This window comes from Olea europaea, chromosome 23, assembly GCF_002742605.1.
Source record: "Olea europaea var. sylvestris chromosome 23, O_europaea_v1, whole genome shotgun sequence".
In the NCBI taxonomy this organism is placed as follows: Eukaryota; Viridiplantae; Streptophyta; class Magnoliopsida; order Lamiales; family Oleaceae; genus Olea; species Olea europaea.
Window position 1 is genome coordinate 2,970,527 of NC_036259.1, and position 25,581 is coordinate 2,996,107.

Sequence of the window (25,581 nt, forward strand, 5' to 3'; positions counted from 1 at the left end):
TACAATGCAAGAACATATAGTTTGTGAGATAATAACATTGAGACATTTACATAGCTTTGATAACAATCTCATTGTATATCATATGAACGATTATGATTATTGAGTATGTGCTTTTGGTATTGACATCGATGTTGATTAAGCATGTTATTCACCAGCATTTTCATGAGCATGCATGACATATATCCATGGCTGAAAATCCAACATGAACAACTTGATTTTAAAATTGAGTTTTACCTCATAAATATTTTGTTGACCACTATTGGAGCACTGAGACATGTGAGGCATGCTTATGTGATATATTTTGGCATCACAGGTGATACTTCCTGGGTGATTGTAAAGGTAGAAAAGGGTAGTGGTGGGCAAAAAACTGATCGGACCCAAGAAATCGCCCAAACCGAATTGACCCGACAGGTTTGGGTTGGGTTTTTTGTTGTTTTTAAGTGGGTTCGGTTCTGTGTTTAAGTTGGCGGTTTGGGTTGGGTCGGTTTATGGGTTAAACAATAAAACCCAATGAAAACTGCCCAAACCGACCCGCCTACTGGCTACTGGAAAAAAATGAAAAAATAAAAAATAAAAGTCACTCTTCAATCAATGTCTTCATTCATAAACGCAACAGAAGCCCTAAAAAATCTCATTAGTCTCTCATTATCTCCTGCTTCGCTGCTCCCGCTCAAATCGTCGATGGCACCGGCAGCCATCTTCAATTTTCAGTTTTCCACGTCGGTCACCGAGATCTGAGCTGGGTTTTTAAGGTTTTGATTTAGATTTTTGAATCTAAAAGATTTGTGTTCTTTGAGGAATTTGGGGCTTATAAATTGTAAATTTCTCGGTTAAAGCTAAAAGATTAGGTGTTGTGGTGGTTTTTAGCTGAAATGTGGTTGATGATCAGTTCAAGATTTGGCATATGAATTTCTTGGAAATCAAATTTTGGCTTGGGGGAGGGGGAGGCTTCAATGGGGACAGTTGGATGAAAAAGAAAATAAGCTTTCATATCAAAAAAATAAGCTTTCATATCCCTCTTTTCTCTGTGAGTTTTTCTATCTTGATTCTTGAACAAGGGTGATTTTATTATAATTCTTAGGATTGAAAGGATTTATTTCAAGATTCCCTTCCCTATATATGTCTCTTCTATATGATATCGTAGTTATTAATTTTTTTGCCATTAATGCTTTGTGATTTCGAAATTCACACCAAAAAATTTATTCTTCAAACTAATACCATTCTATGAGGATATAGTAATAGTACAAGAATTTTTATAATTTTAGTTTGATTTCCAGGTGATAAGAATTGCTTGAATTCTGAACTTTGGCATGCATGTCCTAATCGTCTCATTTCTCTACCTGTTGTTGGGAGCCATGTGGTATATTTTCTGCAGGGTCACAGTGAACAGGTTTGTTTCTTGACTTTTTGTTTCGATAAGTTACAATTTTCTCAAGGTCGAATGTTGTTAAGCTTGGTACATTTACTATTAATTTGTTTTTGTTTGGAATGTTTAGCTGGTGCTCTTGATGGCAGTGGTCTTTTAAAAACAAAAAGCATGTTTAGATCATGATTTCTCAATATTTTGGTGACTTTAATATTTGTTGATATATTGTCCCGAATCGACCAACCCAACCCAACCCGACTAACATTTGGTTGGGTTGGGTTGGGTTGGGTTTCAATCCTCCCATGGGTTGGGCTGGGTTGAATTTCAATCAAACAGACCATGTTGGGTTGGATTTGGGTTGGGGCAAAAACCAACCCAACCCAACCCACGCCTACCCCTTGAAAGGGGATGGGCCTCTGGTGATCACGAGAGGGTAGACCACTTGATTGTGCCCTTGTGAAGTTATGATTATTGGCACTGCCGGGTAGAATAATTCTTGGGTGATCATAGGGGCAGTTAGGAGATGGGCATCTAGTGGTCAAAGAGGGTGGTCTAATCGTCGGTGTCGATTTCATATTGGTTATTTGATTATTGATTATTGATATTGATACTGTGTAGAGCTCATCTGGTGTGTAATAGATAGGCTAAGGGCCAATTAAAAGATTTCAAATGATGTTATTTCAAGTTGACTTTGACAAATATTTGATTATGACGCATCTTTAGGATAATGTTTAAAATAATTGGCATGTTGTCATAGCTGTGAAGCTCTTTCAGATTTTCGAAATTTGATGTACATGGATAACGACATATAGGGTTATTTTGTGGGCTGTTATTTGGGTCTTATGATCTGTTGTATTATATTTGGACAATCCTGTACTGTATATGTTTACTTTTGAAATTGCATGGTAGTTACTTTTGTAATCCTCAGAATAAATGTGTTGAAATTTGGTTATATAGTATTTGGTCATAACGTACTATATGCACATCGTAAGAGACCAGACCGCAAAATATAGGGACCTTAATGTGGATATGCTATTTCATTTCATAAAAATAAAAAAGAAAAGAGAGAGAGAGAGAGAAGGAATTCTGAACTCCTGTGTCTAAGTCATCAATTTCATTTCCAAACAAGTTACTGTATAGTTATTAGTATAAATGGGGGTTGTGACATTATAGTTATAGCAATCAAACATCAACTCCAACTTTTTCTACCACTCCAAATAAACATCAGGATTATTTCTACCTTCGAAGGAAGGTATTCTCATCTTAATGTTCCCAAGGTGGCGTGCTATCGCAGGTACCCAAAAATAATAAAACCTACACTCCTAAAAAATGTATGTAGTAGTGGAAAAGTAGAAATAAGAATCGTTCCCACGAAGAGTGATTAGTCTAATTTTATGCAATGTTATCAATAACGGGGGGTTTTATTTGTGATAAAATCAATTCTAACTAAAAGCAATGCAATTTAATAAATTTGATTAAATCAATAGAACGAACCTTGGTCTAAGTCAATATCCTCCGTAGGAATTCCGAACTAATCATAGATCCATAACTAATTAACAATTCATATTTTTAGCATTGATCGTTGGAATTTATATTTTCTATTTCTCTTTAGTTGTAATTAATCGGAAAACAAGAATCGATCCTTATTATCAAGTATCCTAAGAAAAGTATTTAAGATTTAATTTAATAATAGCATGGGAACTAGAGAAATCAATAAAACTAAACAGCATAATCACAAGTGGTCATATTTAATCTAGTCAAATATCCTCCATAGAATTTAATAACATCTAAAGCAACGATTAATCAAACTCTAGTTGCCTCATAATGTTAAAGATATCAAACAATTATGTATTTGTTCCCTGGAGGTTACCATGCGATCGCGAGAAACAATTGAAATGCAGCCTAGTTCCCTGGAGGTTACCATGCGACCGCATGGATTTTTAACTATGTGGTCACATAGTTCAAAGGTCTTCTCTGCCGGATAGCTTTCAGTGTCTTGCTCATAACTTTCTCTTCCGATGTTGGAAATCTAATTCAAAGGGCTACAACTTTGATTCAAATGTCATCTTCCAATTCAATCTTCTACCATGTCAAAAATGGGTCTCAATATGATACTAAAAATCAGTGCATAACTTTTTTGGAAACTTATTTGCAACTTGGTCCCTGAGCTTTTCACTTTCTTCCATTTAGATCATTTCTCGCTCTTTTCTTCCAAATTCCATATTTTTCATCTATTTGCAATCTAAATCAAAATATAAGGGTACTCAATACATTTAGGCATTAATTATCACAAAAGCATAAGGTGAAGGAATGAAAAATATGACATTTTACATTCCTATCAAATTCCCCACACTTAGCTTTTGCTCGTCCTCGAGTAAACTCAAATTTTATTTTTCCCAAAAATATCAAAATTGTAATGCAATCAACGTAGAACAATCAAACTCTTTAAAATACATAACACATCATGAACAAGCATGCGTGAACTCATAATCAACTAGCAAGCGCTTTCATATGAAGATGGAGTAAACCAAACATGTAAAACCTCACGGAATATAAGCACTCACTCTCATGTAAAACCTCACTCTTTTGTATGGGCTATAACATGGCCTAGGGTCCAGGTAGGAAGTATTTGGGTAAGTGACTCAAAAGTCATTGAACTAGTGGAGTAAAGATGAATTACCTCAACTCAAACGTATACATAAAATGTGTAAGATCAATCTCCCCACTCACAACTTCTTTGCACCTATTTCACGCAACCCAATCCCTTATAATATATTAGGAGGAATCATGAACATAAAATAATTTTGTAACATTGGAAACTATTTCCTCCATCACTTTTTTCTCTTTCGTATTTTTCATCATTTTTTTTCAATTTTTTTTTAACTCAAAATATTGCACTAATACTTATGAATTGTAATTGAGAACATGTTCCATTCCACCTTCATAACCTTACCAAAATTTTAGACACCCCCACACTTATTTCTTTCACACTCCCATGTATCAAAATGAAGAACAATACCCCACTAGCTCTATGGCTTGGGTCAAGATATTATTTTTCGGATTTAAAGTTTGTAACATGGGTTTACAAAAGAAAAAGGCTATAAGGTTCAAAGGGGCTTAACAAAAGGTAAAATTAGTTGCTAGGTAGGCTATTTGGCTAAGGTGGCTAACTTATGCAACAAAGATGGCCTTAATCATGTTCATGCATGCATGTATCAATGTGACCTCGAAGAGAATCAAGGCAAGTTCTAGAGAAACAAGTCCATGGAAGAATATCACTCAAGAAAGAAAAATAGTGAGACTAGTATGATGAGTAAGTCTAAAGGCTCAAAATCTCACTGACTTTTTGTCTACAAAATTTAGTTACTACCATCCTCTAAAAAAATAACTTAACTAATTAACTCTAAGTTGTGAGATAATCCGTTCAATCATATTATGAGTTCTTCAAAAGCTTAATTGAATCTAGCAAATAGCACACACAACCAAAGCTCATTCGAAACCCAAAAATCATTTTTTTTTTTAGTTTTATCAAAAATAACTAAAAAATTTAAACTAACCTAAATTTCCTCTCCCACACTTAAAACTTACATTTTCCTCAATGTAGAGTAAAATTCAATGAGAAGGATAAAGATAATCATAACATGAATGCAAAAATAAAAATAAAAGCAAAAAAATAAAGGATAGAACTCCCCTTGGGTTGCCTCTTAAGCAGTGTCTTTCTTTATTGTCTTTGGCTAGACTTATTGGTTCTTCTTCAATTGGCATAAATTGGATCTTTAATATCCAATGTTGTCACCTCCTCCACTTGGACACCTTCATAGAAAAGTTTAAGTCTATGACCATTCACCTTGAACACTTTTGAAGTTACCAAATTTTGTATTTCAACTGCACCATGAGGTGGAAGACATTAGTAACAACAAAAGGTCCAATCCAACAAGAATGCAATTTACCTAGGAACAAACGATGTCTCGAATGGTATAGAAGGACTTTTTGACCAATTTTAAATTCCTTCCTGGAGATCATTTTGTCATGGAAAGCCTTCATCTTTTCTTTGTAAATTCTTGTACTCTCATAGGCATCATTGCGAATTTCTTCTAATTCTTGAAGTTGCAACTTTCTGTGTTCTTCACTCTCATTCATCTTCATGTTGGAACTTTTGATAGCCCAAAAAGCCTTGTGTTCTAATTCGACTGGAAGATGGCATGGTTTTCCAAACACTAATTGGTAAGGTGACATTCCAATGGGTGTGGTCTTGTATGTGACTATGTATACCCATAAAGCTTCATCTATGCCCAAACTCCAATCTTTTCTACTTGGACAGACTATCTTCTCAATGATGGATTTGATTTCCCGATTTGACACCTCCACTTGTCCACTAGTTTGTGGATGATAGGCATTGGACACCTTGTGGGTTACATGGTATTTTCGCAACAGGCTTCCACAGTTCGATTGTAGAAATGAGTGCCTCAGTCACTTATCAGAGCCCTTGGGGTTCCAAACCTAGAGAATATGATCTACAACTACTTTGGAATCATTAGTCCTGGTGGCCTTTGCTTCCACCCATTTCAAAACATAGTCAATAACAAGTAAAATATAAGCATAACCAAAAGATGTAGGAAATGGTCCCATGAAATCGATGCTCCAAACATCAAAAATTTCACAAACGAGTATGGGTGTTTGTGACTTTTCATTCCTTTGGGATAGATTACCTCCCACATGCATAGGAACGACAAAAAGTGAGAATGGACATGATTTTACTTTGAGGGATGCACCTTCTTATCACTTGATCTGTACAATGCTTCCATAAGTATGGGTCATCCCACACATAGTACTTAGCATCACTTTGAACTTTGTCCCGTTGAGCCCTAGACAATTCAGGAGGAAATTCATTAGTAACTAAATAATTTACTATATTTACATGCCAAGGTAGTGTTGCATTGGCAACGAGCAATTGCTCGTCGAGGAATGATTCCTACAACTGAAGTTCATCGATCACATGAGCTAAATGGCTCAAATGATCTGCAACACTATTTTTGGTTCCTCTTTTGTCTTTGATCTCCAAGTTGAATTCACTTAAGAGGAGTATTCATCGTATTAGCCTTGGTTTTGCCTCCTTCTTCATCATCAAATAGTGAAGAGCTGCATGATCAGAATAAACAATTACTTTAGTACCAAGCAAATATGGATGAAGTTTCTCTAAAGCAAAAACAATAACCAAGAGTTCTTTTTCAATTTTGAAGCAGTTTCGCTGAGCATCATTTAAAGTCTTGGAAGCATAGTAGATGACATTATCTCAAATGGAAAGTTCCAGTCAGGAGGTTGGATAATTAGGGCGGAGGTCAACAATTCCTTAAGCATGTCAAAGGCCTTTTTACATGCGTCATCAAATTCGAATGTCACATCCTTTTATAGCAGTTTGCATAAGGGTAATGCTATTTTGGAAAAGTCCTTGATGAATCTGCGGCAAAAACCTACATGTCCAAGGAAAGAATGAATCTCCCGCACACTACGAGGTAAGGTAAAGACTGAATAATGTCAATTTTTGCTTTATGTACCTCAATTCCCATAGGTGAAACATGACCTAAAACTATGACTTGTTCAACCATAAAATGACATTTTTTAGAATTTAAAACATGGTTAGTTTCTATGCATCTTTTAAGGACAAGTGTAAGGTTATGCAAACAATTATCAAATGAGTTCCTATGAATAGTAGAATCATCCATAAAGACCTCTATGATATACTCAATGTAATCTGAAAATATACTAACTATACATCGCTGAAAAGTGGCTGGAGCATTGCAAAGGCCAAAGGGCATGCGACAATATGCAAAGGTTGTCTTTCTTGATCTTCTGGAGCAATTGCAATCTGAAAATAACCTGAATAACCATCAAGAACATAATAATAAGGATGGGTCAACCAATCTTTCAAGCATTTGATCAATGAAGGGTAAGGGCTTTGGTTTTTGAGGGTTACGGCATTTAATTTCCATAATCTATACAAATATGCCACCCATTTTGAACACGGGTGGTCACCAACTCATCATTTTGATTTTTTACAATAGTTATCCCAGTCTTTTTAGGAACCACTTAAACTGGGCTGACCCAACTGCTATCAAAAATAGGGTAAATTACTCCAACTTCGAGAAGCTTGTGTATCTCCTTTTTCACTACATCCATCATAGGGGGGTTCAATATCCTTTGTGGCTGACGGGAAGGTTTTGCTTCTTTTTTAAGTGAAATGCGATGCATGCCTATAGATGGGATAATTCTTTTGATGTCTGCAATTGTCCAACCAATAGCTGCCTAATGCTTCTTGAGAGCCTGCACAAGTTTTTCCTCCTGTGATGAATTGAGTTCATTTGAGATGATTACTGGCAATGTCTCTCCATCCCCAAGGAATATATGAGTTGTTTGGGAAGAGGTTTCAAATTTGGAGTGAAAACCTGCAAAACAAAAGGTAAAGGCTTCTCGTCAGAAATGGGTAGCACAACACATGACACTTTACCTGCATGGGGCAACTTTGGAAGTTCATTTAATGTTGCAACAGTTTCTTGCAACTTAATTTTCAAGGCTAACTCCCCATCCTCTTCCCCAAGATGTTTACCAATAGCCACTTCCAATTCATCCTTTCCATCAAATTCAAAATTTGCTGACCTAAGCAATCAATCAATCACATCAATAGCTTAGACGGGCTTATCATCATTGGGAAATTTCATGACATCATAAATGTTGAATTTGATTACTTCACCATCAATTTCCATAGTAAGTGTGCCACTATGCACATTTATTTTAGTTTTTGGGGGTCTTTAAAAATGGTCTTCCTAACAAGATGAGAGCATTTTGATCGCCGTTTTCAATGTCAAGTGCATAAAAAAACCAGCAGGAAAAACCAATTCGTTAACTTGTACAAGCACATCCTCAATCATACCCCTAGGGTAAGCATTAGACCTATAGCCAATTGAATTAATATTCCAGTTTTATTCAAAGTTCCTAGTTTCAAAGAAGCATAAATAGCATATGGCATAACATTTATACAGGCTCCTAAGTCTAGCATAGCTTTCTCAAATCTAGTTTCACCTATTGTACAAGGGATATTGAACATACCTGGATCCTTGCACTTTGTAGGTAATTTCCTTTGAATAATCGCTAAAACCTGAAACCCCAACTCTAACTTTTTCATATCCCTTGAGTTTTTGTTTTCTCTTAATTGTACACAACTCCTTTAAAAACTTAGCCTATCGAGGTATTTGTTTAATAACATATAATAATTGTATATTTACCTCACATCTACAAAAGGTTTCATAAAGATCTTTATTTTGTTCATCCTTCCTATATTCTGCTGATGTTTGAGGGAAAGGGGGTAAAGGTTTATAATCAGGGAAAGGGAGCAACGTACTCTTAGGTTTACCATTGTCGTTGGGGACATTCTTCTCTGTACTGACTTCTTTATCCTTTTCTTGCTCTGATGATGTAGGAATTGCTTTCATTGGAATTTCAACCTCTTTGCCACTCCTCAACGTAATTGTGCTTCCATTTTTCCTTGGATTTACTACCGTTTGAGAAGGTAGTTTTCATGAACTTTGTGATTCAGTCAATTGATTGTCGTTGCCATCTGACCCATTTTATTATCCAAGCTTTGAATACTTGCCTTTGCCTCATGTTGGAATTGTTTTGTTTCCTATTCAAATTGTAAAGTATTAGTGACCCTTTACTTAACAATATCCTCTAGAGACAAACCAGAGTTAGAAGATTGGCCCTGCTGTTATCTAGGACGGTATGGCTGCTTGAATTGTTGAAAGCTTTGGCGATTTTGGGTCATGGGCTAGTTTGATTGTGGGTTCCCATAGCTAAGATTGGGGTTGTCCTCAAAAGCCACCGGCTGCATTAACTTGTTAATTGGGATCTTCTTGGGGAGTCAGGCACATGTCAGTGGGATGTCCTACCACTAAACAGATTCCATAGGCCTTTACTGTTTGCATAGTACCTGTAGCCATTTGTCCAACAAGAGTAGTTAAACTCGAAATCTATTGTTCAAGGGATGAGATATTTACCTCATTGACACTTTTAGAAGGAGTGTCGAGTCCAGTGCCGAACTATTGAGAATTGGCTACCATGTTTGCAATTAAGTTTCTCACACCCTTAGGAGTTTTATCCACCAATGTTCCTCCACTTGCAGCATCAACAATACTTTGTTCTGTGGGTAGAAGGCCTTCATATAAATATTGGATGAGAAGCTGTTCACTGATTTGATGATCCCAACTTGCACACAATTTCTTGAAACGCTCCCAATATTTCTTGTAGAGATTTTTCGTTGTCCTGCCTCACTCCACAAATTTCTTTTCTAATATTTGCTGCCCTTGAAGCTGGAAAGTATTTTTCTAGAAATAGCCTTTTCATTTTATTCCATGTGGTGATACTTCTAGAAGCTATCAATAGAGCCAATCCTTCGTCCAATCCTTCAATGAAATGGGAAAGCCCTCAATTTAATTTGCTCCTCAGCAACTCTTGTAGGTTTCATGCTTGTACAGACCACATGAAACTCCTTTAGATGTTTGTGGGGATCTTCACCTGCAAGGCCATGAAAAGTGGGCAAGAGATGAATTAGGCCAAATTTAAGTTCAAAAGTAGTGGCAACATCTGAATTTGGAAAAGTAATGCTTAAAGCTTGATTAATCAAATTTAGGACTGTAAGCTCCTTCAAGGTCCGATTTCCATCCAAGACGTCCTTTTCTTCTAAATCAAATTCACATGTAAATAGGATGTTCAGGTTGAGATTGTTTTCTATAAGATTTCGACAAGTGTCACTCTGTAACCTACGCAAAGTTCTCTAAATTTTTGGATCGTATTGCAAATTACCTTGATTAGAAGATCTAGTTATGGTCATAAACAATTGAAGAAACTAAAAATTAGGAAATAAACAAAAAAATTGGACCATTAAAAATGAAATGAACAAAGAAAAATCACAAAAATAAACTAATTCACTCCCCGGCAACGGTGCCAAAATTTGGCGTGCTATCGCAGGTACCCAAAAATAATAAAACCTGCACTTCCAAAAAATGTATATAGTAGTGGAAGTAAGGATTGTTCCCACGAAGAGTGATTAGTTTAATTTTCTGCAATGTTAACAATATTGGGGGTTTTATTTGTGATAAAATCATTTCTAACTAAAAGCAATGCAATTTAATAAATTGGATAAAATCGATGGAACGAACCTTGTTCTAAGTCAATATCCTCCGTAGGAATTCCGAACTGATCATAGATCCATAACTAATTAACAATTCATATTTTTAGCATTCATCCTTGAAATTTATGTTTCCTATTTCTCCTTAGTTGTATTTAATCAGAAAACAAATGATCCAATCAATCCTTATTATCAAATAACTCAAGAAAAGCACTTAAGATTTAATTTAACAATAGCATGCGAAACTAGAGAAATCGATGAAATTAAACAATACAATCACAAGCGGTCATGTTTAATCCAGTCAAATATCCTCCCTAAAATTTAATAACCTCTAAAGCAGCGATTGATCAAACTCTAAACAATTATTGTATTTGATCTTTAAACAAGTAGTCGATCGAAGTACATGAATATCTAATAGGCCTCTTAGAATTCAAATACAACAACCATAAAATCATGCATAGAAGAATACTCAATACATAAAATATGAATGATAACAATGAAATTTATTTAAATCTCATAGTTTGAATAATTCCTAGGCTTCAATATCCTTCGACCAAGAGATGAAGTTTAGCAATACATCAATTATCCTTAAGCAAAAAGAGAGAAAAGTCTTTTTGGGGGCGTTCTTTAGTTTTTTGACAAGTTTTGGGTTTTAAAATCATGAAAAAAGATTGTTGCCATAAGTGGTTGGAAGAAATAAGGAAACAAAAAGTTCGCGTCCAGATTCATCTATGCGACCGCATAGGACAAAGTCATGCGGTCACGAGGAACAATGATCACAAGAATGAAAACACATCATAAGAACTCTAATAAAAGATTTCTTGAAATTTGCTTATGCCATTTTCACAAGAATTTTGATTTTCAATCATGAATTATGTACTAAGTTGTAATAAAGATGGCATTTTGGAAAATAATACCACACGATTTTCAAGAAAAATATTCTTGAAATTTGGATTATGCTTTTTCTTGAATTTTTGAAGTATTCTTGGAATTGGTAAGATGGTTATGGCATTTTCTTGATTTTTTTTTACTGCCTTTTTAATGGAATGATCAATCGCAAGGAAAGAAAGTAGAATACAAATTGTGCTTCACTAGGGTTAATGCACTAATGATAAGAATCATGGTGGGCTGGCAAGCGAAGATCCTTTACACATTCTAGATGGACCAATAACAAGATTAAGACTAAAGTTGTTCAACCCATGTGGATCGAGAGTTCAAGTGCAATGAGTAAGACACAAAGTTTTAAGATAGGTTTGAAGATTGAAGAATAAAGCTTAGTGCATTTGATTCATGCTAAGGAAGAGGGAGCTGATTCAAAAGGTCATGCCCATGCAAGGCTTTAATTTTCTTACCCACGCAAGCATCAAAATTGCATAATCAAGAACAAAATTATTGAACTGTGCCCATGCATGGTATAAAAATTTTGCACGGAGTTTTTTTTTTTTTTTTACTCTAACTTTATTTGTTTAGTATTTCTTGATATTTCTCATGTTGATTCAAACTTTATATAAGGTATATTCATTGTACAAACTAGATGAACACATTATTTAAGAGCTTAGTTATAAGTAAGGATTCGCTTTCAATCTTCTTCTTTTTTTAATTAAATTATTCAGAATTTATCAAAGATTTCCAATCTTTGTAACTTTCAACCTTTTCAGCCATGCCTATTGACTCAAGAAATCATTGGATGGTCTTTTTAGCTAATTTTAACTTTCTTGAGGTTCACATCAAATCTTGTGTGGATTTCAGGGTACATTCTACAACGAGGTTCACATTAATTGGTATCGAATCTTCCACTCTGAAATCAGGTTTTGTTTTTAACTTCCTTTTTGTTTTCGAGTTCTAATTTCTTCTTGTGTCTTTTTATTGACTTTTCATCCCACTGCTAGAGTCATTCACATCAAATATGAAACCAAGCATATTAAAAATCGTTTAGTGCACCTACAGTAATTCTTTTCTGGTTTCTTAGTTGATCTAGCCCATTAAGTTTGATTTTTTAAAGTAAATAGCAAAAAAAATTCAAGTAAAAAAGCAAAGAAAATTCAAGAAAAAACTATACAATTGAAAAAAATAATAATAATAATAATAATCTAATTTCAAAAGTATTTTCATAGATTTCTTGTGGAGTTATTTCCCAAGAAACACCATTTTTACTATTATTTGATATATTTGTCAAAAGGGCTTAAACCAATTTCAAGAAACATTTTCTCGGAGTTCTTTGTTTCCTTCTTGAGCCCTTTCTTGAGTCTTGTTATCCTCCCTATTTCTTGGGCTCTTGTGGGTTCGAACATTTCAAAAGCAGAATTCTTGATTGAGTTTAGTCAGTACCTTAAATAACTTGAAAATAAAACATAGAGAGGAAAAGTGCAAGAATGGTGAGCTTATTATTGTTAAAAGGCCTATATAGGAAACAGTTGAGTGAAAAGACGTGAGGCTACTTTTCCAAATTATTAAAATGTCAAGACAAAGGAAAATCTATATCTAGGAAAGAGAAATCAATTCTTCATGTTGAAAGTAATGCAACAACAATTTGAAATGACGAACGTGGTGTTTAGAGAAATTAGGGAAATGCGGTGATTGTAAACTTACAAAATGGACAACCAAAAAGAGCTCCTCATGTTAGAAGGCACGAAAGGCTTGAATTCTAGTGCTGAATTTGATGATGAGAATGAAGTGGAGAGCGAGAATAAGGATGACGAAATCTTTGAAGCTGAAATGGGTAAGATGAGAAATAGAGGATATAAGCGAGAAAAGGGGCCTAGAGGAGAGACCTTAGAGACCTTGAGTTGAAAGAAACTTGAGTAGTATTAAGATGGAAATACCTTAATTCCAAGATAGAAATGATCTGAAGTTTATTTGGAGTGGGAGAGGAAGTTGGACTTGGTCAAGGGATATAATTCATCTTTGATTGCCACAACTATTTTTAAACAAGGTCATGGTTGTGACAACGTTGAAAACAAGGGGAAAATAAAAGGTGAGTCAAACTGGGGAATAAAGTCCCTAGAGATCAACTACTAAGGGTAAATCCAAATTCGTAAGCGTAAAAGTATGATGTCAGGACGGGAAACCATTATTACTACACCCGAAATATTTGTATACCAAAAAGCTATAACAAAAGTCATAATTGCTACCTTTTATTATTTTTTGATTGCAAAGGATATTGAATGAAATTTTTTACTTTTCGAATTATATTATAGAACCAAATGCTCAACAAGAAACATGATTGCATGCCAAACAAATAAAGTATTGCGAGCTTAAGTAAAGAAAAGGTACCGAAAAAGTAATAGCAATAATGAAAGGAATTGCACATATAAGAATCGATAAAACACCATTGCAAAAGGGAAGCGAGATAAATAGTAATGGATCAACCAAAGGCTGGATATTTCCAAAAAAAATAAAAAATGTCTCCAGCTGGTTAACTTGAAAGTTATCCCCTGAGGGGACACTCACTTCAAAAGGAGGAAGATGAGCAAGAATGAGAGAGTTAGCTGGTTCAACGATAGCAGCAACCCACTTGAAGGAATAACTTGTGAATCCATAAGCAGGGAAAGAATAGATGGAGTACTCATTACCTCAAAGCCCAATAGAGAAATTTCAAAGGAAAGGGTATCCTCAACATCTCCCTCACAGGCCTCCAAAAAATCCATGTTCCATTGAGGATGCTTCTATTTATGTGAAGAACCTTATTACCTCCTTCCAGCATCGCTTCTTCGATAAGTTTGGCCTCATGGGCATTTCTTTCAACAAGATTTGACTCTATGATAGTAAGTTTTATCTTGTAATTTTTCAACTCATTATGAAGATCATTTTGTTTCTCGCACTCTCAAGATCTTTGCCGACAAGGAATCATTCGACCTTTCCAATTGGCACTCTTCCTCAAGTTTGAAAACCTCAAGATCAACCCTCTTAACAAAAGCTTGATGATTCAATTTAGCTTGCTCCACGGCTTTAGAGACCCTCCTAATATCAGCTAATAGAATAGCATCTTTATTAGCACAAGTCTCAGCACTACATACATCTCTTTGTACTTAGCTTTCTCCTTCTCAATATCCTCTAGTTTCCTTTGAAGAGATGAATCTCCAAGGACTATAACTTCTTGCATCAGATGAGCATCCCCAGACCCGTGTGGGGCAAAGGTCATGTGGTAGTATGCTCGACCATCTGTAGAGATTTAGTAGTCCCCTCAAGCTCTACAAAAGCTGAATCTCAAGGTGGGTGTTGAAAATTTTAGACACTTGGAGGCCACTGAAAGGATTGCATTAAAATCAACCTGCACTACAAAAAAGGAAAAGTCAGAAGATTGCATTAAAATCAACCTGCACTACAAAAAAGGAAAAGTCAGAAGATGTCTAAAAATTAGGCGAAGAAATAAGAGAGCCCGAAACCACGAACTTACCCATAGTGGTAATGCTAACTTGGTAAAAGTTTGGGTTGAAAGGATTGAACTATCTCTCAGCTTCGAGAGTTTCAGAACTTAAGCTAAAGATATGTGATGCTAAGGCGTAAAGATTGATAAAACCTTGACCTCAAAGAGGTCTTGCTTGTTTACCTATATCTACAATCAAAATACTAAATTTAGATAATTTAAGAGTGAAAAAAAAAAAGAAAAAAAAAGGAGAACCAACATTTATTATATTCTCCATAGAACCGAGGCATAACAATTGAAAGATTGGGATCATTAGATTAAAATCCCTAGTTGCCTCGAATAGAGAAAAATCTCCCTCCAGTTATGCACCTTATTAGAAGTTCAAATTTTGGGCATATTAGCAAGGAGAAAGATTGTAATGCCCTTTTTGAGGGTTCGCATTATTTCATGAGCCTTTACGAGGTGGTGAACAGATAGGAATACATCCGATGAAAGCTCCTCCTCTAAACCTACTAAACTCCATTACAAAAAGGAGCCCACAATCTGGGCCCACCTATTTTGAGGAGCGACGCTAAAGGAAGAAAGGGCCTAAGAATTTATGGAAAGGAACTCTAAGTCCATGTCCATTGAATGTTTATAGATAGCTATACAACTATGAGGGGGACAATCCGCAGTTTGAAACTACCTAGGACACAATAATTCTATATCGTCAAAAACGCTAATCGATTCCAAATTTCACTCAAATCTTGCTCAATAATATTGGTAAAACATTCCAATGCTTCAAAAATCTCCTCATCACTCTCACTGAGGCTTAAAGATTTACTCGAAGGTTTGCATGCCTCATCATGCAAATCAACCCTAAGAGGAGAAGTACTAGGTTAACGTAAATACCAAAATAAGTAATTACAGAGTAAGGTAATGCCTCAATACACAGTACTTCTATGGAAGAAGAAAAAGTACTAGGAAAATCATCCCTAAGTCTAACTCCCAGTGTAAGAATCATAAGACAATTCTTGGGACTCACAAAGACATTGTAAAAAGAAAAACTATAGAAGTTTAAAGATTATAAACAAAAAAAAACAAGAGAAGGATAGAATATGTACCTAAGGAAGGATTTTGAAGGAAAGCAAAAGAAAGCAAAAGATATAATCACTAGAAAAAGCCCAGCAAGAAAGAGCAACAAAGAATGAGTAATGAAGATACTTGTTGAATCAAGAAGTTTATTGTGCAAACTCCCATCCTTTAGGAGAATTTTAAAGTGAAAGGACGGTAAAAATATAGAAAGCTTATAGAGGGGAATTGTGAACCACCCCCTTTGAGGATAGCCAAAAAAACTACTATTAAAATACATGTGAGCAAATATTTAAAACATGAGTTCCAAACCAACGCACGCCAGACACACAAGATAATAAATAATTTGAATTCATAGTAGAATCAGTTACATGCCAACCAATGAAAGACCACCACCTGTTGTTTTCCAGAAAGACAATTGCCCCTAAAGCCTTAAAGAAAATCAATAAATACTCCCACCTAAGAAGAAAAAATGATGCAAAATATCTCCCTCCCAAATAGTCACTTCTCCTCTGGCTCCAATTTGAGCATCAAAACTATAGAGTTTAGGAGATTCTATCATGGCTAGGTGACAGGAATTTGTTGATCATAATTTCATAGTCAGCAAATTGGCATCGTCTGTGGGAGTGTAAAGAAAACCAAATGTGTCCATTGAAGTTAGGAAATCCTTAAAATTTGGGGGGGTGTAACCAACGGCAAATCGCCTTGGTTTCCCCACCACTGGCAATCGGGGATTTTTCCAGATAATATGTCTTCATTTACAAAAGATTCTAAAAACTCGCAAGACTTACAAGATGTGACAATAAGTAATTTAATTTCAAAACTTTATTTCTTCCTAGTTTTCTTCGGTATTTATCTCCTCTTCTTCTTCTTTTAGATGTGAATTTAGTTGCAGTGCCGTCGTCTTCGTCATTGCCGTCTCAACCCATGAATTTAATCATCATTTCCAAACAACTACCTAGGTTAGAAAGTACTTCAAAATCTACATATCTAGGTTATGTTATTTTTTTAGATTTAATGCTAAAAACTTCTCTTGCCAATGGCAATGATGTGAAGGGAGGGGAGGGGGGGGGGGGGGGGGGGGGGGGGGGGAATGAGCCAGGAAGAAGTAAGTTTTAAAGAGATAAAGGTGCTGGAGGTTCGAAATAATGAGATCAGCCATGATCCAGTTAATCCAAGTGCAAGTTCAAAGTAGTGGCAGGAGGGAGGCAATAGTGAGGTTGGGAAAGAATCTATCCTTTGCCTAGTGCCAACATTTACAAAAGAAGAAGTTAGTAGCAGAGATATATAGAAAATGGCCAATGATGTTGAAAGTACTAACGGTGGAACACACAGCTTTAGCACAAAAATAAGGAACCTGAAAGGTAAAACAACCATATTAGATAAATGAAAACTCAAAAGGTCATCTTATTAAAAACCCCAAGTATGACATCCTTTTCTTCCCTTTGGATATGTAACCCGGTATTAGTACCAAAGGAACAATGGAAATGGCAACGTGTCAAGACATCGCTGACTTAAATAAAGTTTGTCCAAATACAATTTTCTACTCCTTGAAATAGATCAACTGATGGATACAACTTAGGGACATGAATTACTAAGTTTTATGGAAGCATATTCGGAATATAAATAAATTTCCATCTATGGGCCAGATGAGGAACACATGGCCTTCTTAACAGATCGAGGATTTTATTGTTATGAGTTGATGCCATTCGATTTAAAGATAATTGGGATCATTTACCAAAGGCTAGTAAACAAAATATTTGTGGGCCAGCTAGGAAAGATAATGAAAGTATACTCTGATGATATGCCCATCAATGCCTCCAAGTTGAAAGCCAGTTAAAAACATTTGGAAGAAGCCCTCAATATCTTAAGAAAATATAGAGTGAGGCTCAATCCACGAAATTGCACCTTTGGAGTCAAATCTAGAAAATTTCTAGGATATGTCAATCAACTAGGTATCGAAGCAAATCTTAACAAAATTCAAGCTCTTATTAAAATATGGTCCATAAAGAAGCCAAAAGAAATACAAAGCTTAATAGAAGGGTCGTCATGTAATGCCCCAATCCGTATGGATGGAAACGTTACTCAAACCATTGTACCTTAGCGTTAGATTTAGAAATTATTTAAAATAATAATTTAATTAACTACTCTTTTAACAGAAACGTAAATGTCTAGTTTTAAAAAGATTTCCTTAAGAAATAAGAACTATATTTTTCCTAACATGCAGTTTACTATAAAATTATAAAATAAACTCGTTTGCATAATTATCAATGTCAAAATTACATAAAATTTTAAGGAAAAGTAGGAAACGTCTTTAATATAATATATCCAAAGCTTCCGTCGGTGACATATAAGGCATTAAAATATTTCCCGAAATCCCGCTAACACTAACTAAACAAAGATGTTTTCTTTTTCTATCTCGTAGGGTAAGTGTCAATGAATTTGTTTGTATAGCTATCTTATAACATAGTCAAAAATTAGCTTCAATCGGCATCATATGAGATATTAAAATATTTCTCAAAACCCAGCAACGACCCAGTTTGTAAACCGGTGTAGTTCACTTAAAATGACATGTGAAATTTCATGGACATCAAAACCACATGATTTTAAATTTATTCAGTAGCTAATCTATGAACTATTAAATCCAATTGGTTTCATCCAGAAGTTCCAAGTAACGGCCGAGTTATGAATTTTTGAAGTCAAGACAGAAGTTGGAAAAACAGCGACTCTACCTAGTGTAGATTACTTTATGCAACATATAAAATTTTGCTGACATTAGATTGACATGATTCCAAGTTCATTCAATAGCTAACTTATAAAACTATCCAACACCACCAGTTTTGTATAAAAATACCAAGTAACGAAAGAGTTATGAATTTTTAAAAACAAGGCAGAATCTGAATTTTTTTAAAGAGACAGCAAAAACTTTAAATCGTTAACATATGTTTTGTAAACGGTGGTTTGTAAATTTATTCCTATGACACATATCTACTTTCAAACATAATTTATTCACAAAGAATGTTCATAAAATAGATCCACACATGACATCCATAAAAATCTAATTTAAATAAAACGTAAACATTTCATAATCAACTAAAGATATTAAATCACCTGCTTCTCCATGGCATGTTGTATCATCATTTACCATCATCCACGCCCCAAGGAAATCCATTCAACCTGTAGGAAGGGAATTAACCCATGAGTTTGAAACTCAATATATATCATCGGTGCATTTCTTTGTCAAAATAGAAATTTCGAACTATAGATTCATACCATTGCACGTAGATGGATTTTCGGCAAAATCTATTTACTATAGCATTATCATAACATGTAAAGCAGGAGAATGATCATTCATACTATTGTAGTGCCGAAGCATCGTACCCGGAGGTACCATTTCATTCAAACATTTATCCAAAATCATAATTTGAAATTGAAATAAACACTTGTACCTCTACCTACCTTTACTTTTCTTGGATATCAAAGAACAAAATGTCTAGAAAGACTTTCTTCTTCTCACCCTTGTTATTTCCTTAGCTTAAATTGACATGAAATATATTTTTTTGAGAGAAAATAAGAAGAAATTCGGATTTGAAGAGGGGTGCAGTGAAAAGTGACCTTTCATTTCTTGTAACCTTTCTTTTTAATTAAAAACTAAATGGGGGGTTATATTATCATTAAGTTTGTTAAATGGGGTCTTTAACTAAGAATTTGAAGAGTTTTGAAGCCTAAAAAAATAATTTATAAAAAGTTTTATAAAAACATCTACATGATGATTTGAACCTTTGTTGTCTATATGAAAATACCATTTAGATGACCATTGTAACAACCCAATTATTCATTAAATCTTTATAACCAAATTTACTTAAACTTAATCTCTTAAATTGTTGGGCTTTTAACTAACTTATGTCTTGGACTTTTAAAATCTTAAATGGGTTGAGCTTCCATAGCTCGTTTCTTGAATGAGCTAGGCGCGTGGTGCTAGATCATCACAAAATAATAGCCTAATTTTATTTTATTTCTTGGGCTTCTACACGTCACTTTAAGTATATTTGTGTCACAATCAATGGACAAATGTTCCCCTTTCTTCTAAGTATTAGGAGGAATAAAGTTTGAATACGGATGAATTAGGCATTCCAAGTTTTGAAATAGAATCTATGAAAAGCACCATTATTAGCTAAACATGTAAATGAGGAAAATTTAATCCTACATCTAGAAGTTTCTAAAGTGGATGTTAGTTCCGTTTTAGCAAAATAGAAAGGACAGCAACAACTACCAATTTATTACGTAAGTTTTGCTCTACAAGGTGTGGAAGCAAGTCCAAATATGAAAAAAACTAGCCCTTGCTTTAGTTGTAGCTTTATGTGAATTGCGACCATATTTCGAGAGCCATATTTTCAGATTACTAGCCAATTTGTCACTTAAGCAAGTACTACAAAAATCTAATACATCAAGAAGTTTAATGAAATGGGCAGTAGAGTAAGGATAATCGAGACTTAGTATGAGGGACAATCCACAATCAAAGCATAGGCATTAGCGAATTTTATTGTAGAACTATCAGATGTTCCTATTCTTGAGAAAGAGCCAAAAAAGAAAGCATGAAAGTTCTTTATAGATGGATTTTTTTAGGGGATACTGGCTCTAGACCAAGAATAATTCTGATAAGCCCAAAACGGTACAAATTGAACTATGCAGTGTGGTTTGTATTTAAAACAGCCAATAATGTGACTGAGTATGAAGCTTTGTTAGCCGACCTACAACTCGCAAAAAAATGCAGGCTCAACATATAGAAGTAAAAAGTGATTTCCAATTTGTGGTAAATCAGGTGAACTATTTTGAGGCCAAAATAAAATGATGGCTGTAAATCTTGCAGAGGTTATGAAATCATCTCTACACTTCAGTAACTTTGAGCTATCTCAAATCCCTAGAAAGGGAAATGAATATTCAGATGCATTGTCAAAACTAGCAAGTACAAAGGATGCAGATTTATTTAATAAGATAGTACCTATTGAATTGTTGCCAAAACTGTCAATTAGCCAAAATGGGGAAGAAACGTTGCTAATACAGGATAAGCCCTCATGGAAGTAAGAAATCATATCTTATCTAAGAAATGATACGCTCCTTGAAGATAAAAAGTCAGTACAAAAATTGTATAAGTAGCGCAAGATATACACTAGAAAGTGATATCTTGTTCAAGCGAGGGTACACATTTCCTGAGCTTAGATGTATAAATGAGGGTAATGCGATGAATGTGATGAAAGAGATAAATGAGGTCATATGCAAGAATCACTCTAGCGAACACTCTTTAGAGTAAAATGTTTGAAACAAGAACATTATTGGCATAATATGAGAAGATGCAATGAGTTTCGTTAAAAAGTGTGAAAATTGCCAGAAGTTCACGTCCATATCCCGACAACCCATACAAGAGTTGGTAACCAATAGTGGTCCCTAGTCCATCGCAAAATGAGGCATTGACTTCGCTGGACCATTGCCCAGAGGAAGGTCAAATATGAGATTCATAATCATGATTGTAGATTATTTTACCAAGTAAGAAGAAGCAGAACCCCTCACAATTATCACTAAGGCTAATACTTGCAAATTCATATGGAAAAACTTATAGATTTAGAGTGTCAAGTTCTATAATCTCAAATAATGGTACACAATTCTAAGAAAAAATATTGAAAGTATTGCCCCACTAACTAGGGATTCGTAGACACTTTTCCTCTCAATATAATCCCCAACCTAACAAACAAGTAGAGGCAATTAATAAAACACTAAGTGCCCGTTTGGCCCCCATTTTCTAGAAATGAAAATGGGTGGAATAGTAGTTTTTTGAAAAATTAGTGGTTAAAAAAGAAGGAAAAAATTTCGATATAAGTGTAATATTATTTTATCGAAGATTGTGTGGTTAAAAATAGAAGAGAGAGACATGAAATGTAATGTGATAAAATTTAATGGGGGCCAAACAGGGGCTAAAATGTATCTTAAGAGAGAAGCTGGATACGACAAAGGGATTATGGGATGATAAACTACTGCAAATTCTATGTTCCTATTGCACCACTACTAAAATAGCTCTTGGAGAAATCCCTTTCTACCTACCTTATGGGATGGAAGCCACGGTGCAAGTTGAAATCTATGTAAGTTCATCGCGAAGAATAGGATATGAAAAAGAACAAGATGTCATGGCTATAAACGTAAACCTAGACCTTTTAGAGGAGAAGCGAGATAATTTTCAAGATAAGCTAGCCATATACCAAAAAATGTTAGAAAGATATTTAATTTCCAAGGTTCATAAGAAAATTTTCAAAGTAGGAGACTTAAGAATGTATTTGTCGTAAACAAATAAATAAACTCTAGTTTGCTAGGTCCAAGTGAGAAGGACCATACACATCAATCGAAGTTGTTGGATCAAGAACATATAAGGATTACAAGAGTGGATGGAAAAATTTTAAACTTCCTTGGTTACATCAACTTCAAAGAAATTATTATCAATAAAATGCAAATTGAAAATGTTAATTGATTATTTACTTTGCAAACTCGACAAAGTTGGGTAATTATTTTGATTCCTGTGAGAAGTCAACAAAGTTGGTGATTATTTAAATTCGTACAGTAAGAACTCTACAAAATCAATTTATTATTTGTAATTATGTATTCTTAAGCAAAACAAATATGAAAAATAAAAATTGCTCATTGACATAAAGATGTTACAAATAAGATATATTTGCAAACTAAGCCTAGAATATATAAAGATAACCTAACTAGAAGGCATAATCTGTGAATTAATCTACTCGGCATATCCGTTGTTCCTAACCACAATGGTCGCTTGAATCAGAAGATGAGGGCAGATCGAAAGCATTTTGGTGTAATCAGGTTTGGTGAAATGGAACGAGACTGCTTCATAGTTCATAGTGTAGTGCCAGTCACATAAATCACTTTTCCACAATGGGCTAAAGTGCACATTTGTAGAAAATGCAAAACCATGGCAAATTTGCCAGCTTTTGAATCATTCTTTGCCATTTCTCGAATCATACGCACCAACATCAAAGTCGTAGATGTTCAACCATAGCATGATAGAAGAAAGATTGGGTTAATCCCAAAGTCTCGTTCAATGATATGCGATACTAACTTAATAACGAAGAGGGACTCATCAAGAAATTATAGTGGAATCAATAACGATGATAGAAAAATCATTAACAATGTTTATAATGATTCTTAGAGAAAAAAGAGATCCCTCCTCAAATTCTACAGCAAGGGAAATAACTTCACACATTTCTTAATGTGGAGACGAATACAAGTAGTTGATGGCATGGCATATATATAGTGTTCAAGAACACATCCCAGCCATTGAATCCCAATAGAATTGCTATTGATCATATAAAAGTCAAGCAATCTCAGCTATAAATACAAAAAGGCATATACTTAAAACATCCATGAACTAGCGTGAATGACATGCACATTCAATTAAGCAAGTCAAAAAGACGGTCCCCCTAATCATGCGTGAATCGTCATTAAAGTCGAGAAATGTTATATATAATTTGGATTTTAATTATCATTAGAGAGAGAGAGAGAGAGAGAGAGAGAGAGAGAGAGAGAGCAACATTTGAAGTTCGTAGCCCAAATATAAATAATTATACTTCAACCTTAACTATTTGTTGAACCAAGAAATTTATCCTGCAAACTCGCATCCTTTTGGTGAAGTTTAAAAGTTGAAGGATGATAAAAACATAGACAGCTCGTCGAAGGGAACTGCAAACCACACTCTTCTACGACAGCCAAGAAATCGTTATTAAAATGCGAACCAATGAACACCAAGTACGTAAGATAACTGGATAAAATGTGAATGCATAATAGAATCAGTACAAGCCGACCAATGAAAGGCAATCATCTCTTGTCTTTCAAAAATACCTATTTGCGCCAATGCCTTGATAAAAATCTATAAGTACACTCGTCTAAAAAAAGAAAACCATGCAACTTTAAATGTCTTCCTTCAAATAGCTTCTTTTCCTCTTACTCCAGTTTGAGCATCAAAATTAGAGAGTTTAAGAGGAGAAAATCCTAGCTAGATAAGAGGAATTCGTTGATCATAAATATATAGTCAACAATACTCTTAAAAAGAATGATCTACTTATAAGTTTTGAATAAAAGGCGTAAATCATTAAATCATGACAGAAACAATCAAAGCCATTTGAATTATTTTGAACAATCATAACCATCAAATACTTAGAGGCACTTGGTCAAAACTTGAAATAAACGGGCGAGATCATGAGTAGTCTACACGTACATTGAGTACACATGGGCCTCTAACCTAGAAATAAGCAAATAGGCTTGTTAGTGCACGTAGAAAATGACTATAATCGTGGGAAAAAAATCAAGACGTGCCGCATATAAGTTCGCGGCTCAACAATCAACAAAGTCCTAGATTTAATATGAATAATAAATAAGATTTTGGGAACTATTTATTGAATTAAGAAATCTGTCCTACAAGCTCACCCCCTTATGCAAAATTTAAAAGACACGTGAGGGTGATCACAAGGCTCGCAGAAGGAAAGAGGCGAGACGACAAAAGCCATTATTAAAATACATGTGGATAAATCTGAAAAACATGACTTTTAAACCAATTAATAACACATGTATATATAATGGAATCGGTTACAATTCACCACTAAACAACCACCACTTTTTTGCCTTCTAGAATGACCTAATTGTCCAAAACCTCGAAGAAATTTTATAAATACTCCTATCTATGAAGATAAAAGCATGCAAATTCAAATCTCTAATCCAAATAGCATTTTCCATCTCGCTCCAGTTTGAGCATCAAAACCACTGAGTTTAGGAGGGGAAAAAAGCCTAGCTAGGTTAGAGGAATTTGTTCATTTCAAATTTACTGTCAACAACCTCCATTCTTGAAGCAATTGTTTCATCTTTATCAATTGTTCTGACACAATTATTTTGTAGATGAAGTTGTGCTAACTCATTGCAATGCAAGATTATTGCAAGAAAGTTGGGCATAAAAAGCTTGTTAATACCACAGAAAATTCAAAAATTTTGACACATAATTGAACACTTAGTTTTTTATTTAATTGGATTTTTTTTCAAGAGACCAATGTTGATCTATGGTTGATTTTATCCTTAATATTTTGATCATAACGAAAAAGTTAATTTTGATTCTAGCTACAGAATTTAAGTCTCCAAAGCAATCATTGTCATATTGATCGACAAGGACAAAAAGTTCGCTATCAAGAATTCCACATTACAAATCGAACTCACAATGAAGGTAGAGATGAAATTAGAGCATTCAAGTCAAATCATTCAAGACAAGAGCTACAGAAGTCAAACGTCAAAGGAAGCTCAATTATCTAGACACTTCTCTATTTATCTATAAATGTATAACAGCTTCAATTTTTAGCAATAAACGATAAAAGCTAAAAAAAAATATCATTTTTATATGCTAAAAATTATTTTGATCATCGCTTGTGAAAGTTATCTTTAATCAAAAGCAAAATTGATTTTCAAAATTATAATTGAACTTAGATCATATTTTGAAAAGCATCATTCAATAGCTTATATTGTTAAAAAAATATTCACATCGGATCAAATAAA

At 34.5% G+C, this 25,581-nt stretch overlaps 1 long non-coding RNA gene across 1 annotated transcript; it reads left to right on the top strand.

Annotated features, from left to right (window-relative positions):
* Positions 1-620: 620 nt before the first annotated feature.
* Positions 621-25,360, top strand: LOC111372121. Its single transcript, XR_002698688.1, has 4 exons — positions 621-1,027; positions 1,278-1,390; positions 12,297-12,355; positions 25,159-25,360. It is a non-coding gene; the product is annotated as an uncharacterized LOC111372121 (long non-coding RNA).
* Positions 25,361-25,581: the final 221 nt, after the last annotated feature.